The sequence below is a fragment of the Vespula vulgaris genome, chromosome 22 (genome assembly GCF_905475345.1).
Source record: "Vespula vulgaris chromosome 22, iyVesVulg1.1, whole genome shotgun sequence".
NCBI classification, from domain to species: Eukaryota; Metazoa; Arthropoda; class Insecta; order Hymenoptera; family Vespidae; genus Vespula; species Vespula vulgaris.
Window position 1 is genome coordinate 3,337,892 of NC_066607.1, and position 14,002 is coordinate 3,351,893.

Consider the following 14,002-nt stretch of genomic DNA (forward strand, 5'->3'; position numbering starts at 1 on the left):
GTCAATTTTCTCGCTCGATCGACATCGGAGAAACTACTTAGAGGAAGTTCAAAGAAACTTCTCGAGTCTACCGATTTCCGATTAGCAGAAACGTAAGATTTCGTTTCGAGCTCGATGCTCTTCTGCTCGATTTCCTACGTTGAAGTAAAGATGAAAAGGAAGGAAACGAAGTTGAAAGAAGGGAAAAAAGAAAGGAAAGAGAGAGACGGATTGAAAAAGAGAGAGAAAGAACATTACGACGTAAGTAAACCTTAACGATTATAGAAAATGATGCGGGCAAATAGAGGAGGAATATTCATTACGTTCGAAAGGAAGTAAAGCTCGTTCGTCGCTCGAAAGATTATGTCGTTAAGAAAATTGAAAAAAAAACAAAGGAAAAAAAGAAAAACCAACAAGGGAAAAACAGAGAAAAAAAGGAGAGAAAAGAATGATCTCGGCATCAAAGAAGACACGAAGATGCAAGAAGAGCGAAATTACAACGGTTGAAATAAAACGGACGATCGTTGTGGAAGCTTTCAGAGAAAAAGCTCGCTGCTTTACGTCGACGTTCTCTCATCGGACGTAATGCGCCGTTGACACGAGAAATCGCACTACACGTGGCGAACTAGTAACGGGATAACTAAGTTGACTAACTAATTGCCGTTGTAATATTTCTCTTTTCTTTTCTTTTTCTTTTTTTCTTGTTCTTTTTCCATCGTAACACGTATACGTACACGTAGGCTATTATACGCCACGTCGATATCAAACGTCGCGTTCTCGCGATCTTTATATACTTTTTTAAAGTAACGTTTCATCCTCGTGGTTGTTTTTTTTTTTTTTTTCTTTAGTTTTCATTGTGCGATATAAACGACAAAAACAACGATAAAGACGATTCGTCGATATTTTATTCAATAAAAATTATTCTCCCCGTGTCGATCTATTCCTCGACGCTTGACTCGACCGGAACGATGATCGTCCCATCGGCTATATTCTCGTTTCAACAATAAAATAAACAGAGTGTAAAAAATCTATGGCCTCCTATCGACGAAGTATCGACTAAACAAACAAATTCGTCGATTATCCGTACTTGTTTTTCCAAACAAGTTATATGCGACGAACGAGGTAAAAACATCGAAAGTTTTATATACCTGCGGTTAAACTCGACGATGGAATGGATTTTTTTTCTTTTCCTATTTTCTTCTTTTTTTTTATTCCCATCTTTCCCTTTTCCCCCAACATTTTTTCCCGCATTCGTCGCTGAATCTATATACAAGAAATTAAAGAGTTCGCGGGAAAGAGGGAGAAGGAAAAAGAAGAGAAAAAAAATTTTGGATTTTGAAGAAACCTTCGCGAAAACTTGCGAAGACTCGATCTGAAACTTATTAATCTCGACGCTTTTTATATATCGACGGAAGTGTATTGCTCGCTCGATCGAGAACTCGTATCCATACTCTCTACGTCTTTTTCTCTATGGAACACAGGAACTCGAGGCGATTTGTTTTCCCTTCGTAGAAACATTCGCGAAACGTTCTACTTCGATACACTGCACTTTAATAGTTTTACTTCGATCGATTCGAAAAGAATCAGGCAACTCGGTTTCTCGATACGTAGGTACCGTTCGTCTCGCCGGCAAATCGGTGCGATTTATATCTCGCTGGTTACAAAACGTTCCTTGGTAAAATCGACTTTGCTGGAAAGTGAACACGAAACGTTCGAATGTTTACACGCGTGTAAGTTCCAGCCTCTGGTACGAATCATGAGAATAATTGGAAGGAAAGAAAAAGAAAAGAAAATTGCAACGCGTCGGTAACAACAATAAGAAAAATCGTATTACATAATCTTATATTCCGTTGTTTACGTTACCACCAGGTAATAGCATCTCCTTAAAATAGACGTAATGATCCAAAACGTAACAACACATTAGTCCTTTCTTACCTGTAACAAAAAACGAATTAAATCTTAATTAATAAGCAACGTCTTAGTTCGTCGCGAATGAACAATATGAATATGTAAAAGTGGAATGGTACGAAAAAGTACCGATCGAAGCTGTTAAAAAATCTATACAAACAAATACGCTGTGTAATCGGTAAAGAAGGGAAAAGAAAAGTAAAAAAAAAAAAAGAGGAGAAAAAATGGTTATCCAATATCCATCGTTATTGGGTCGGCTCGGACGAAGAAATGCATAAATTTAAAAACTACATCCGCTTGACAAATCCCATCGCGAAGGATCATTTAAAAAAAAAAAAAACGAAAAGAAAAGAGAAAAGAAAAAAAAAGAAAAAGAGAGAAAAACAAAAGGAAAAAGAAGGAAATACCCGTCGAACGAACGAAGTATGCGTTCTTATCGCGATGCTTTCGAAAACTCTCTTTCCCTCTGTCCCTCTCTCTTACTCTGTCTCTCTCGTCCTGAACATTCGTAATCCGAATAAATGACGTTAATGGCGTCTGTCGGACATTAGCGAGACGGAGCTTGATATCAGCGTGGTGATCCATCGATTTATCGGCAAACAGAAATAGGAAGATAGAAGGAAATGGAATGAGAAGGGAGGAGGGGATGATAGAGGAGAACGGGTCGAGGGGAAATCGGGCGAAGGGGAGGATGGATGAAAGGGGGGAGAGGAAGAGAGAGGAGAAGTGGATGGAGGGATGCCGATCATGTGGCGAACGCGAATGCATGCGGAACGTGCTGCTTGGTGACATTCATGAGAAGGATTACGACAACGGCTGGCCGCATATTGGATTATTCTCAGTGAACTATACGCAAACAGGATTGTACACTCGATAACAAGGATCAGCGGACGTATGTAACGGATGATCAAGGGAACGTTGAACTCCAATGCGTAGACGGTTACCGGGTTTCTATCTCACTCTCTCCCACGTGTTACCATATACAACGATATCTGATTGTTCTTGTTGCATGTATCGTGTCTCCCACGGGAGGGTCAAAGGGCCAGAATGGGCTCTCACAGGAGTATAGCCTTCGGACAAATTCGGAGTCGAGCATTACGTTTCTCTTCGGAGTTTCATATCTATATTCGTCTATATATATATATGAATGTATGTGTGTGTGTGTGTGTGCGCATATATGAACATAATATGCAAAAGTCTGATATCCCAATAAAAGTAGATGTTCCTTTTTGTATAACTCGAAATAGTCTATTGAAATTTCAATGAACGTTCGATCGATAAATAATATGGAAGTCGTTGTTGTCCGGTCACCATAGAAAAGGACAATACCATTCCTATCACCGAATTAATCTTTCTAACTGTAACCGCTACAGGGACAAAGGGAAGAGATGAGTGAGAGAGGGAAGGGGGAGAGGGAATTAAGTGGCGTAATAGATTACATAGCGGTACGCAAACAGAACGCAAAGTGCTCGTCACGGGAAAACGATACTCGAATTTTGCTTCACTCGGTAACTTGTTGTATGTGCATAATTAAAAGGTACTTTGATAATGAGATAGAAATAGAAACTGTAATAGAGATTGAGAGAGAGAGAGAGAGAGGGAGAGAAAGAAATAGAGAGACAGAAAGAGAGAAGGACAGAGAATAGTAATGGAAATAGTAATGGGAATTACAAATTTAAATCATCAAACATTACATCAACGTAAAACCGAAAGGCCATCGTACAGAAGGAGGAATGAGGTCGATCGACACGGTTTCGGAGCGCTAAATTATACCGGTTTCCTGCTAGCCACGAGAAAAATCCGACCTACGAGCGTGGAATTCGATTCGAAGTCGTTCGTTTGGTGGGATAAGCGAGAGCAACAAAACTGGATCTCGTAATCTTCCTCTTTGTAAGAGAGAAAAAAAACGAGCAGAGCATCGAGAGAGAGAGAGAGAGAGAGAAAGAATCGAATCGAATTGGGAATAATTTCAATTTTATAAAAACGATCGGGGGCTCGTTTACTCTTTCCCTATATTTTATACAGGATATCCGATTGAATTAGATTCTTCTATTGTAAAAAGAAAAAAAAAAAGAAAAGAAAAGAAAAAATAGAAAACTTTCTATAATTTTTCTAACGTGTCATTTAAATCGAATTTAATGTGATACTGGAGTAACACAAAGAAAGTCACATTAGTTTCAGAATAATACCGGAGAAATCTGTGAGAGAACCACTAGTAATGGATAAAGTAAAAAAAAAACAAAAAGAAAGGGGGGAAAAAAATAACAGAAAAAACGCCGTTCTATCTACACACAGATACGCGAACAATGCCACGAACTGTCGCTCGTTAAAGCTTTAAAAGCACTTTTGTCTACGGCAGAACGTTAAAGAGCTTGCACGATGGCCTCAAAAATGAGTCTCCTTTTCCGTATGTCGTCATTCCGAAAGCAAAACGTTGCTCTCTCTCTCTCTCTCTCTCTCTCTCTCTCTCTCTCTCTCTCTCTCTCTCTCTCTCTGTCTCTCTCGCTGTCCTTCCATTCAGAATTTCTTTCTTTTCATTATTTTTCACTCACTTGCCAATTTATACAATATAATCCATTCTCAGATGCATTTTAATTTTCGTTGGGATGAAACGGATTTCTCCTCTCTTCTTTTTATTTTTTTTTTATATGAAAAATAAAATAAACAAGAAAACAGAAAACAAGCCAGAGAATTCGTGCGATCTTTTCTTTTTTTTTTCTTTTTTCTTTTCTCTTGAATAATTACGAAAAGCATGGTGGAGGAAGCTATCGACGTAAAAGCTAGTTTCCGCGTAACGCGTTCGTTCTCATCCTTCCGGCCGATTTTTTTCTTTCTCTCTCTCTCTCTCTCTCTTTCTACCCCTCCCCCTCTCTCTCCCTTGTGTCCTGACCGACTCCGTTCGATTGCATTCGACCGAAAAGTCCACAATCCAACTAACAATTTTCGCATATACGAGCCGCGTGTCGCGAACAAATCCAATCGAATCGAACCAAACCTAAAATATTATCTACATAGACGACGATGAAACCCTCAAGGCATACAAGGTAATCGCTGAGTAATTACTGCTGCCAGCTAGTCCATAAATTGCATATCGATTATACGAACCTACTTCCTGATTTTGCATCAAATTATTGATTAAAGAGAGTACGATATAAATTATATACGATAAAAACGATGAGGAGCAAGTAAGTAAAATAAAGGGATATTAAAATATAGTAAACAAGATGAAGTGCTTGTTACAGCTTTTCTTGACAAGAAATAATTACGACGGGACACGATTAATAATTTACAATTAAAGTTTCTTTTTCTTTTCTTCTTCTTCTTCTTCCTCTTCTTCTTTATAAGAGAATAATCGAGACTTTGCGAGAAAAAAAGAGGAGAGAGAGAGAGAGAGAGACAGAGAGAAAGTGAAATCATCGATGATTAGTTCTTTCACAGTCATTTAAATAAAAACCCTAAGTATAATATATAAATAATAGTTCATACAGGTAAAATACACTCTTGATATTTTTCAATTTTTTGATCGTCGACAATCATTTGTAATGGTGGATCATGTCTTTTGATCTTTATCGTGGATTGAAGAACGAATCCACCGAGACGATAAAGAATACTACCCCCATGATTAAAAACTTCTCAGTGATCGTTCGACTCTGTGTTCACGAACGAATTCTATTAATACTAAGGTACGTACATTCTCTATCGCGTGAAAAGATAACCAAGTAACACATCCCTAGACGCATTAGAGAAATTAAAAGATTTATTTGAAATATATTTAGGTTATTAAAAATAGAAAAACAAAATTCATATAGTTGGACGAATTTTATTTTAAAGATATGCAGGTATCTTGTCGTTTAAAACAATGCATCTATTCCATTTTGCTTCCGGCCATTTCTCTCTCTCTCTCTCTCTCTCTCTCTCTCTCTCTCCTCTTTTCGCTGGCTTTCCAATGTTACTATCAACGGAATACAATTTATGATAATTATACGAACGATAATGCGCAATTTGTGTAATACGCATTGTTAAATTATACCCGTAATATCGAGAGATATTATTAACTCCACCCTTCCGCAATGAACTAAACTATAAAGAGAAATATAGATAGACGGATAGATAGATGGATAGATGAATAGAGAGAGAGAGAGAGAAACAATATGTATGTATTTTAATTGCAAGCTACTATTCCACTAGTCGCACGTTATCGTTCACTGATTTATCAGGTCAATTTCCTAACCATTATTGCATACTATTCGTTTCGATTTATTTTCTCACGGTTTTACATTCGATGTCAAAGAAACGTGTAAAGTTTTAAGAAGATGAATGATCGTTTTATCCTTGTACGATATCTTGGAAAAAAAAAAAAAAAAAAACAACAAGAAAGAAAGAAAGAAAGAAAAAAGAAAAAGAAAAAAATAAGAAGAAAAGTTTTTTGAATTCTATAGGAAAACGAGTTCGAAACGACGACGTTTCACCGTATAAAATCTTTAGAAACTTCGTCGTTAGTTACGTCCTCGTGGTAAGCCAATTTTTAGAGGAGGAGGAAGAGGAGGAAGAGGAGAAGGAAGAGAAGAAGAAGGAGAAGAAGGGAACTTAGCGGAGCGAGCGATGTTGGCCGCGTTTAAAAAGAGCGGGGTTAACCACGAGCGCAAAAACAGACAGAAGTGATTTCTGCTTTCGTCGTCGTTCGACAAGTAAAGTCGGACGGCCATTTACGGCCGGAGATTTTGAAACTAAAGAAAATGTTTTTATGGAAAGGCTGACCACCGCCGAACATAGAAACAGGACGCTCGACTTAGATATATTTTACGTCACACACACGATTATGTACGCAGGTATACGTTATACGTTACGTATTAACAAAGCCTATAAAATAAATTCGAAAAAGTAAATGAAAATTGTTTACAAAGTGTACTAATAATTTTCGCGTTCCCTTTTATTCATATCCCAGATAAATAAAATAAATATCTACGCATTTAATATGATCCGATTAAACGTATAAATATATTGTAATATATACATATGCGTAGAAATTAATTAATGCGCGTACACAATTTGATATTAAAAAATATGAAAAAAAAAAGGAAAGGAAAAAAAGGAAAGTAGATTTGTATGTCGAAAGAAATATAAATAAAAGATAAAATGTAAAAAGAAATATTTGTAAAAACGCGAAATACTTGGGGAAATAAAAAGAAGTAAAAGCGTTCCTTCCTCTCGTAAAAGAGGACCGAAGGTAAAAGTCTTTGAGTACTGGACCGACCGGTCGTTTATGAAACGCCAACTAGAGAGTCACCTTCCTTCCCTTTTCTCAAAACGAATAAGGATAACCATGATATATACGGTTAACTGAACAAGCGCAGTGCGAGTTGAGACGACGAATGCAAGCGACCGCCTAAATCGAGCAACTTCGAAACTAACTCAACCGGTATAGCCCCAGCCGTTTGTCACATGAAACGGTACTTTCGTGAAAACAGAAGGAGAGATTGGATCTGAATCGAGCATGACTAGCTCTTTACTCGCTTCCGTTTTATCTTCGAATTTTGTCGATCCTTGCCAAGGCTACAAAATATATATCTTGACGTATACATGCAAATACCTAAATGTTTATGTATCGTATATCCGCATTATAGATTCGTGCGTTTCGATAAATACAATTAATCTTATACGAGAGAATGGTTACGTACCTATATACGATTGTTTATAATACATACGATACAACATACTCGACTCGATTGGATCATCGGTTGGTCGAAAAACAAAGTCGAAAAAAGTATCCAACTTTTAATCGAGTAATTTAGCAAACTTTCTGCGCGCATTTATATCAATCGTCGAACAGAATTCGTCGAATACGAGACTTCGTTAAGCCCGGGACACACTAATCGTCAATTTTATCGTTCGTACATAATTCTATTTTCAACGTTCATTAGAATTCTTCATACGCTTCATTAACCGAACTCAAATTAAAGAGCCTTACGGTCTGTGCCTCTCTCTCTCTTCTTCCAGTCTATCTTCCTTCCTTCCTTCCTTCCTTCCTGCCTTTATACTTTCAAATCGATACGCGCGCGCGCGCGAACTCGGTGAATTCCTCCCTCCATTGAAAGCTCGATAAGAATCCCACTGGATTACCTTCGCCTCGGAAGGGAAAAGATTCAATGCTACTGAATCGAGAGTAACTGTTTAATATGATCAATAGCAATTTTGTAAATTGTTTTGCTCTTTGGCTTCGAGGTCACGCGAAAGAGAATACCAAAGAAAATCACAATTGCAACTTTCGTATTATATTCGAGAAGGATCGAAAGATTAATTCATTCGATTGTTATTAATCTTCTTTTTTTCTCGAGATAGAACAAACATCGATGTATCTAATCCGCGGTCGATTCGACGATCTCTCGGCAATGTCGTTCCTCGAAATTAGATTCGATTAAATTTAAAAACTTTTCAAAAGGATTTCCCTTCGTTTCTTATCTCCTTCGACTTCCCGTCTTTCTCTACGAGGTAAAAGGTACGGACATCGAGGACGAGTAAACTAATCTTGACAGAACCCGCAAGCAAGTCTGATCTTCCGTTACGGCGCGAACCTTGCTTCACCTTAAACGAGCCCTCGAGTTAGCTATCTCCGTGGAGCAACCACCTGAGATCTCTCTCGACTGGCAACGAGTATCGTACTTTCAACCCTCGACTCTCTCTCCCTCCTTCTCTTGGGACCCGAAAAGGTTTAACCGGGAAAGATGCTTTCGGTTAACCGCTTCTATTCTTACTCTCTTGCGAATAGATATGAAATCGTTCGAAATTCGTGCCCGCTTTTCTTATAAAGTGCCTACTTGTTCCTTTTTCTTTTCTTATTTTTCTAATACAAATCCATACGAAATTATTAACCGATCGCAAATTATTATTTAACTAGTTACGTAATATAAAAATCCAAAATTCATCGTTCACCGATTAAATTTAATTTATCTTACGAGCGATGATCGATAGCTACGAATTAATTCGAATCGAGATAATATCGAATAAATTTCTCTTTTCTTTCTGTCTTCTAATAATCGTAATATAAAATTCTTAAGCATATTATTCCAAGCCCATAGAATTTACGATCGATCGATCTTGGATAAGACGCGTTAGAGTTTCCGCTTCAATAGGATAACAAATCGATGTTCGAAACAATTAGAGGAATTTCGATGATAACGATGTATGCGCTATTTGGCCTCACAGAAGCACGTTTGTTATGGACTCGATTTAATCAGGATGAGCTTTTGTACGATACGGTATGCACAATCTATTCTAGGGATTTGCTACTTTGACGACGAGTTTAGCAATCTTCCTTGTAACAGTTATATGCATATATATATATATATATATATATATATAGTAAACTTTCGAATGAATATATCACGTCGACGTTAAATCGTTTAATTAAAATTAAAAATTACAAAAAAAAATAGTAAAAAAGATAGTAAAAAAATTAATTAGAAAAAAAGTTTAGTGCAACAAAAAATTTTCCTTCCGATATAGGTCTACTTGTATAGAGAACTTTTAATTATATTAAATTAATATAGCGAATGTCTCTATTAAACATATAAAAAAGAAAAAGGAAAATAGTTATTATCACAGTCCAACAACTTTCTTAATTATCATATTAAAGCAAATTTGTATACGTTCGTATGTATGATCTCTCATCGATGATAGGATAAGATATAAAGGAAATTTCCTTGAGTAGTAGTCAACTCGATTTACTGTAGAAGAACTTTCGAAGGAACTATTGATGGCGTCTTCCAATCGTAAGGAAAGTTTCGGTGGGTTCAAGTTCAAAAGTTCAACTTCCAGAATGGAGTAGGTATCCGCAGCTGCTGAGTACATTCATCTCGGAATTAAGCAGATCGATGCACTTCAAATGCGAATTCAAACGCTTCGTTTCACTTTCGAGGAATCACGAATGTAAAAAAGATTTCTTTCGAAAGAGCCAACGTCTTTTTCTTGTGACCTTCTTTCTTTTCTTTACTACCGTTTGTTTAAATTCGTTCGATCGAAGGGATCGCTTGCACTCGTACAAAAAAGAAAAGAAAAAAAGGAAGACTAGAAAGAACCTTTTCGTATCTTCCATTTTATTATTTTTTCTCTTTGCTATCGTACAACGCGTGTTTAAATCGAGAATTTGAACAGTGCCGTTGCAAAACGTAGCGTAACTTTTTCGATGACAAATCTAAATATCCGGGACGCGATCTCGCAGTTTCGTAACTCAATATGTATATATATATATATATATAAAAAAAAAAATTCGTTTAACCTTCATATGCTCGTCGAATTTATTATATTTATCTTCCGACAAAAAAAGAAGTGAAAAGAGAACGGCAGAAAATAAAACAATAAACTCGTTTACGTAGACACCAATCGCAAAACCGTATTTCGTATTATATCACGCTAATTAAGCTAAACGAAACTAAATTAAGTATCGTACCGACGATTCCCCAGAGAAATTAACTTTTGAATCGTAATCTCCGGCAAAGATAGTTACGAGAAATAATTACGATTTATCAGGAATAATGGAAATCGTGATCTCCTTCGTTTTTCAAAGTCGCTGATTTAATTCTCAAAACTATATATGTACCTGCGAAATTATCACACGAGTAGTAACGCAAATGTTTCATTAAATTTTTACGATGATTTGATCATCTCGTTATTTTCGTCTTAATATTTACTCGATAATTAAAGTAATACATTTTTCTCTAAAATTTTCTGTGAAAGAAGAACGAAGGAAACAAAAAAAAAGTAATCACACATTTTCAAGGATTAAATTCGTTACGAGATCGATCGATCGATCTTTTTCTTTCTCGTCGATCAAACGTAACACAAGTTATGATTTAAATCAAGAATCCAATACGACTAATGGAGAAACGTACGGGCGAGTGTGTGGGATGATTACAAAGTGATAGAAAAAAAATAAAGAGAGAGAGAGAGAGATAAAAACGACAGAGCAAAACGGAGTAAGGATCCGAGAAACAGAATTACAGAGTAATCAATTTTAAATCCGATAAGCATCGTGCATCCCGCATACATCGTGGCAACATCCGCTTCGGATTTCTACTCTAAGGTATTCTAATCCACGAAAATTAGTTCGCAGTCGCATTTAAACGCTCGTAATACGCCAATGTAAACTTATCTCACGAAGCATCCAGTGCAACTAACCAATACGCTTTCCTTTGACGGAGAGAAGGAGAAAGCTAGGACGATGAATAAGAGAGGAGCGAAGGAGGGAGGGGAGATGGAGGTATAAAAGTAGGGGAGGAATAAGAGGTGGAGAAGGAGGAGGAGGAGGAGGAGGAGGAGGAGGAGGAGGAGAAGGAGGTGGTGGACCACACAGCAAATCGCTCTCTCCCCACTGACTGTCCTTAACACGATATCATTGCTTAATTAAGATGCAAACTACTTTGAAAGTTTGCCACGACCAAACTGCAGGTAATTTCGCTCCCTCGCTTTCGTACCACCATCCGTCCTTCTCCTCTCTCACCCCTCTCGCTCTATCTCTCTCTCTCTCTCTCTCTCTCTCTCCTTCTCTTCACTCGTCCTACCGTTCTCGTTCTCGTTCTCGTTCTCCTCTTCTTACTCCTTCCATAAAACATTCTCACGAGATTGCAGAAAGCATCCTAGAAAAGTAACTAGCAGTTTTCCTTCGTCTCTCGTACGAGATGCGAAAAGGATCCTTCCGAGACTCCTTCCCTTTTTTCTTCTTTTTTCTTTTTCTTTTCTTATCTTTTTATAACGCGTTTTATAGACACCGTTGTTTTATCAACGTCTATATTTTTATTACGTGATATATAAAGAAAAGTAATAGTAACGATTACGATATTCGATCGCCTTATATCCGATCCCGAACCGTTCTCTACAGCTACGTAGTAGTAACTGAACTGTTCTCCGATCATTGTTTCTATCGTAGCTACGTACGAATAGTCTAACAAAAGACGTAAACAAAGGACACCGTTCTTTGGTAAACCAACTACGCAACATTCGTCCGTCCTTCGTTCGATCGCAATTCGGGGAACTGTTGAATAAACGAATGGACAATGTAAACGACCTTCTAGACGATCGCTCGAATGTTTACGTCAGCGTGTCGTCGAAAAGGAAACAAGAAAAAAACACAAAAGTACTTACGTATTATCGACTAAAGCGTCATTATCAAAAACTTTTCCATTTTGTATATAAAACTAACTGCATATGTATTTTATTCGAAACATACCAATAAATCTTTCCATTTAAACGTTCGTAAAATACCCCAATAACGTAATTTTTCTTTTTTTTTTTCTTTTCTTTTCTTTTTTTTTTTTTTTCTTTTCTTTTCATAATATTCTTCATCGATCTGACTAACGAAATAGTACAAAGAGAAAAAAGAAAAGGAAGTCGAACTTCAATATTAAAAAAGAAGAAGAAAATAGTCCGTGAAAGTCGATCGAAGAATTCTCTCTCTCTCTCTCTCTCTCTCTCTCTCTCTCTCTCTCTCTCTCTCTCTCTCTCTCTCTCTCTCTCTCTCTCTCTGTCTCTCCCTCGTGAAGATCGACAGACTCGTGGAATTTTCCAGGATCAACGTCGAGGAGAACGAACTCGTTTGGGTTGTTCGAAGATCGCGAGGAACGTTCGCTTCGAGAGGAACTCACTCGTGGAATTCTAGAATGCTACGTGACTCGTCATCTCACAAACGACCCAACGAGAACAACTTGAGTTTACGCGATTGTATGTATGTGTATGTACATATTTGTCAAATGTATGTATACGTAGGTATCGTTCGATGGTTAAAAACAATACCACGTATTAGAAAAACGCGAGGTAAAAAATTCTTATCGCGATTTAAAATCTTTTTAAACAAATCTTCTTGAAACTGCGTATTAGAAAAAGAAAAAAAAAAGGAACTAAACTGCAAAAAATGAATTTGACATTTTTCATCATTTTTTTTTTTTTTTTTGTAAATAATCCCAACAGAAAATCGCAATAAGGATTCTTCCGTTTTGAAAGTATGCACGCACACGTCCAAATATTTGTATCCTTCGTGCGAAAATGACGATTCCGCGACGATTACAAGAAATAATTCAACAAATTCGTACGTTTTTAATTTTATAAAAGGAATCACGTATTTAAATATATATTTCCGCAAACATGGCGATTCTCTCAAATTAACGTAAGTAGGTACTTATATATATTACGTAAGTCGACGTTTTTTTTTGGATTTTGCTTTTCTGTATTTTTTCTTCTTTTTTGTAACTCCGATCGGAAGGAAGTCGGGCGGAAGCTACGTTAGCCTAAAGCGAACGTTATATTGCATTCGGTGTTACAGCAATGTACAGTGACCGTACGGAAAGCAATTTAGTGAAGTACAATCGATCGAGTATACCACTGAGAGAAGTTCAGAAAGAGAACAAGCGAGAAAGAGAGAGAGAGAGAATTCTACTTTTCTATAATATATTATAGATATAAATATTATTAAATTTCTAATTTAATAATTGACCCGTTCTACTTTGTATAAAAATATAAATGAATATAAAAGACAGTGAATTTTTAATCCGCCTAAAACGTCATGTTAACTCTAAAGTCGCACACTTTTGCCGTGTCTAAACTTTTCTTTAATAATCTCATTCGACTATATTTTATAAATTGAATTGTAAAGGATTAATATATATATATATATATAAAGAAAGAAAAAAGGATTAAATGCCAGTGACACAAATGACGTCATTTGCATAACATGACATTCGTAACATTATTTCGAATCCAACGAAATCCACAATGCGTTTTCAATTACGACACGACGAATATACACAGTGTACTATTCGATATATTTCAGAAACGTATAAATAGCAAACGTGCATAATAGACGAACGATAGAAAATGTGGTTCATCGTCTATACTCGTCGTACGGCTTTACTTTTACAACGGATCGACATAATGGTGCCGTGCCGCACAAGCTTTACGTATTACCGCGTCCCAAATCTCGTGGAAAATCTGCTATAGATGTCCGACGTTCGAAGGGAGTCGGACTTGTTACTCGAACAGACGGATGGATGGATGGATGGATGGATAGATGGATGGATAGATGGATAGATGGGTGGGTGGGTGGATGGATGGATAGATAGATGAAGCG

The 14,002-nt window shown here is 36.9% G+C and overlaps 1 protein-coding gene and 1 long non-coding RNA gene across 3 annotated transcripts in view; both read right to left on the reverse strand.

Annotated features, from left to right (window-relative positions):
- Positions 1-14,002, reverse strand: part of LOC127071645 (furin-like protease 2) — a 318,998-nt gene that overhangs the window by 251,585 nt on the left and 53,411 nt on the right. The gene's annotated exons all lie outside the window — the stretch shown is intronic.
- The window catches only part of LOC127071664 (uncharacterized), a 151,665-nt gene that overhangs the window by 115,297 nt on the left and 22,366 nt on the right, over positions 1-14,002 (reverse strand). The window contains exon 2 of the long non-coding RNA XR_007785178.1: positions 1,814-1,914. This is a non-coding gene — a long non-coding RNA (uncharacterized LOC127071664). The remainder of the gene's footprint in view (positions 1-1,813; positions 1,915-14,002) is intronic.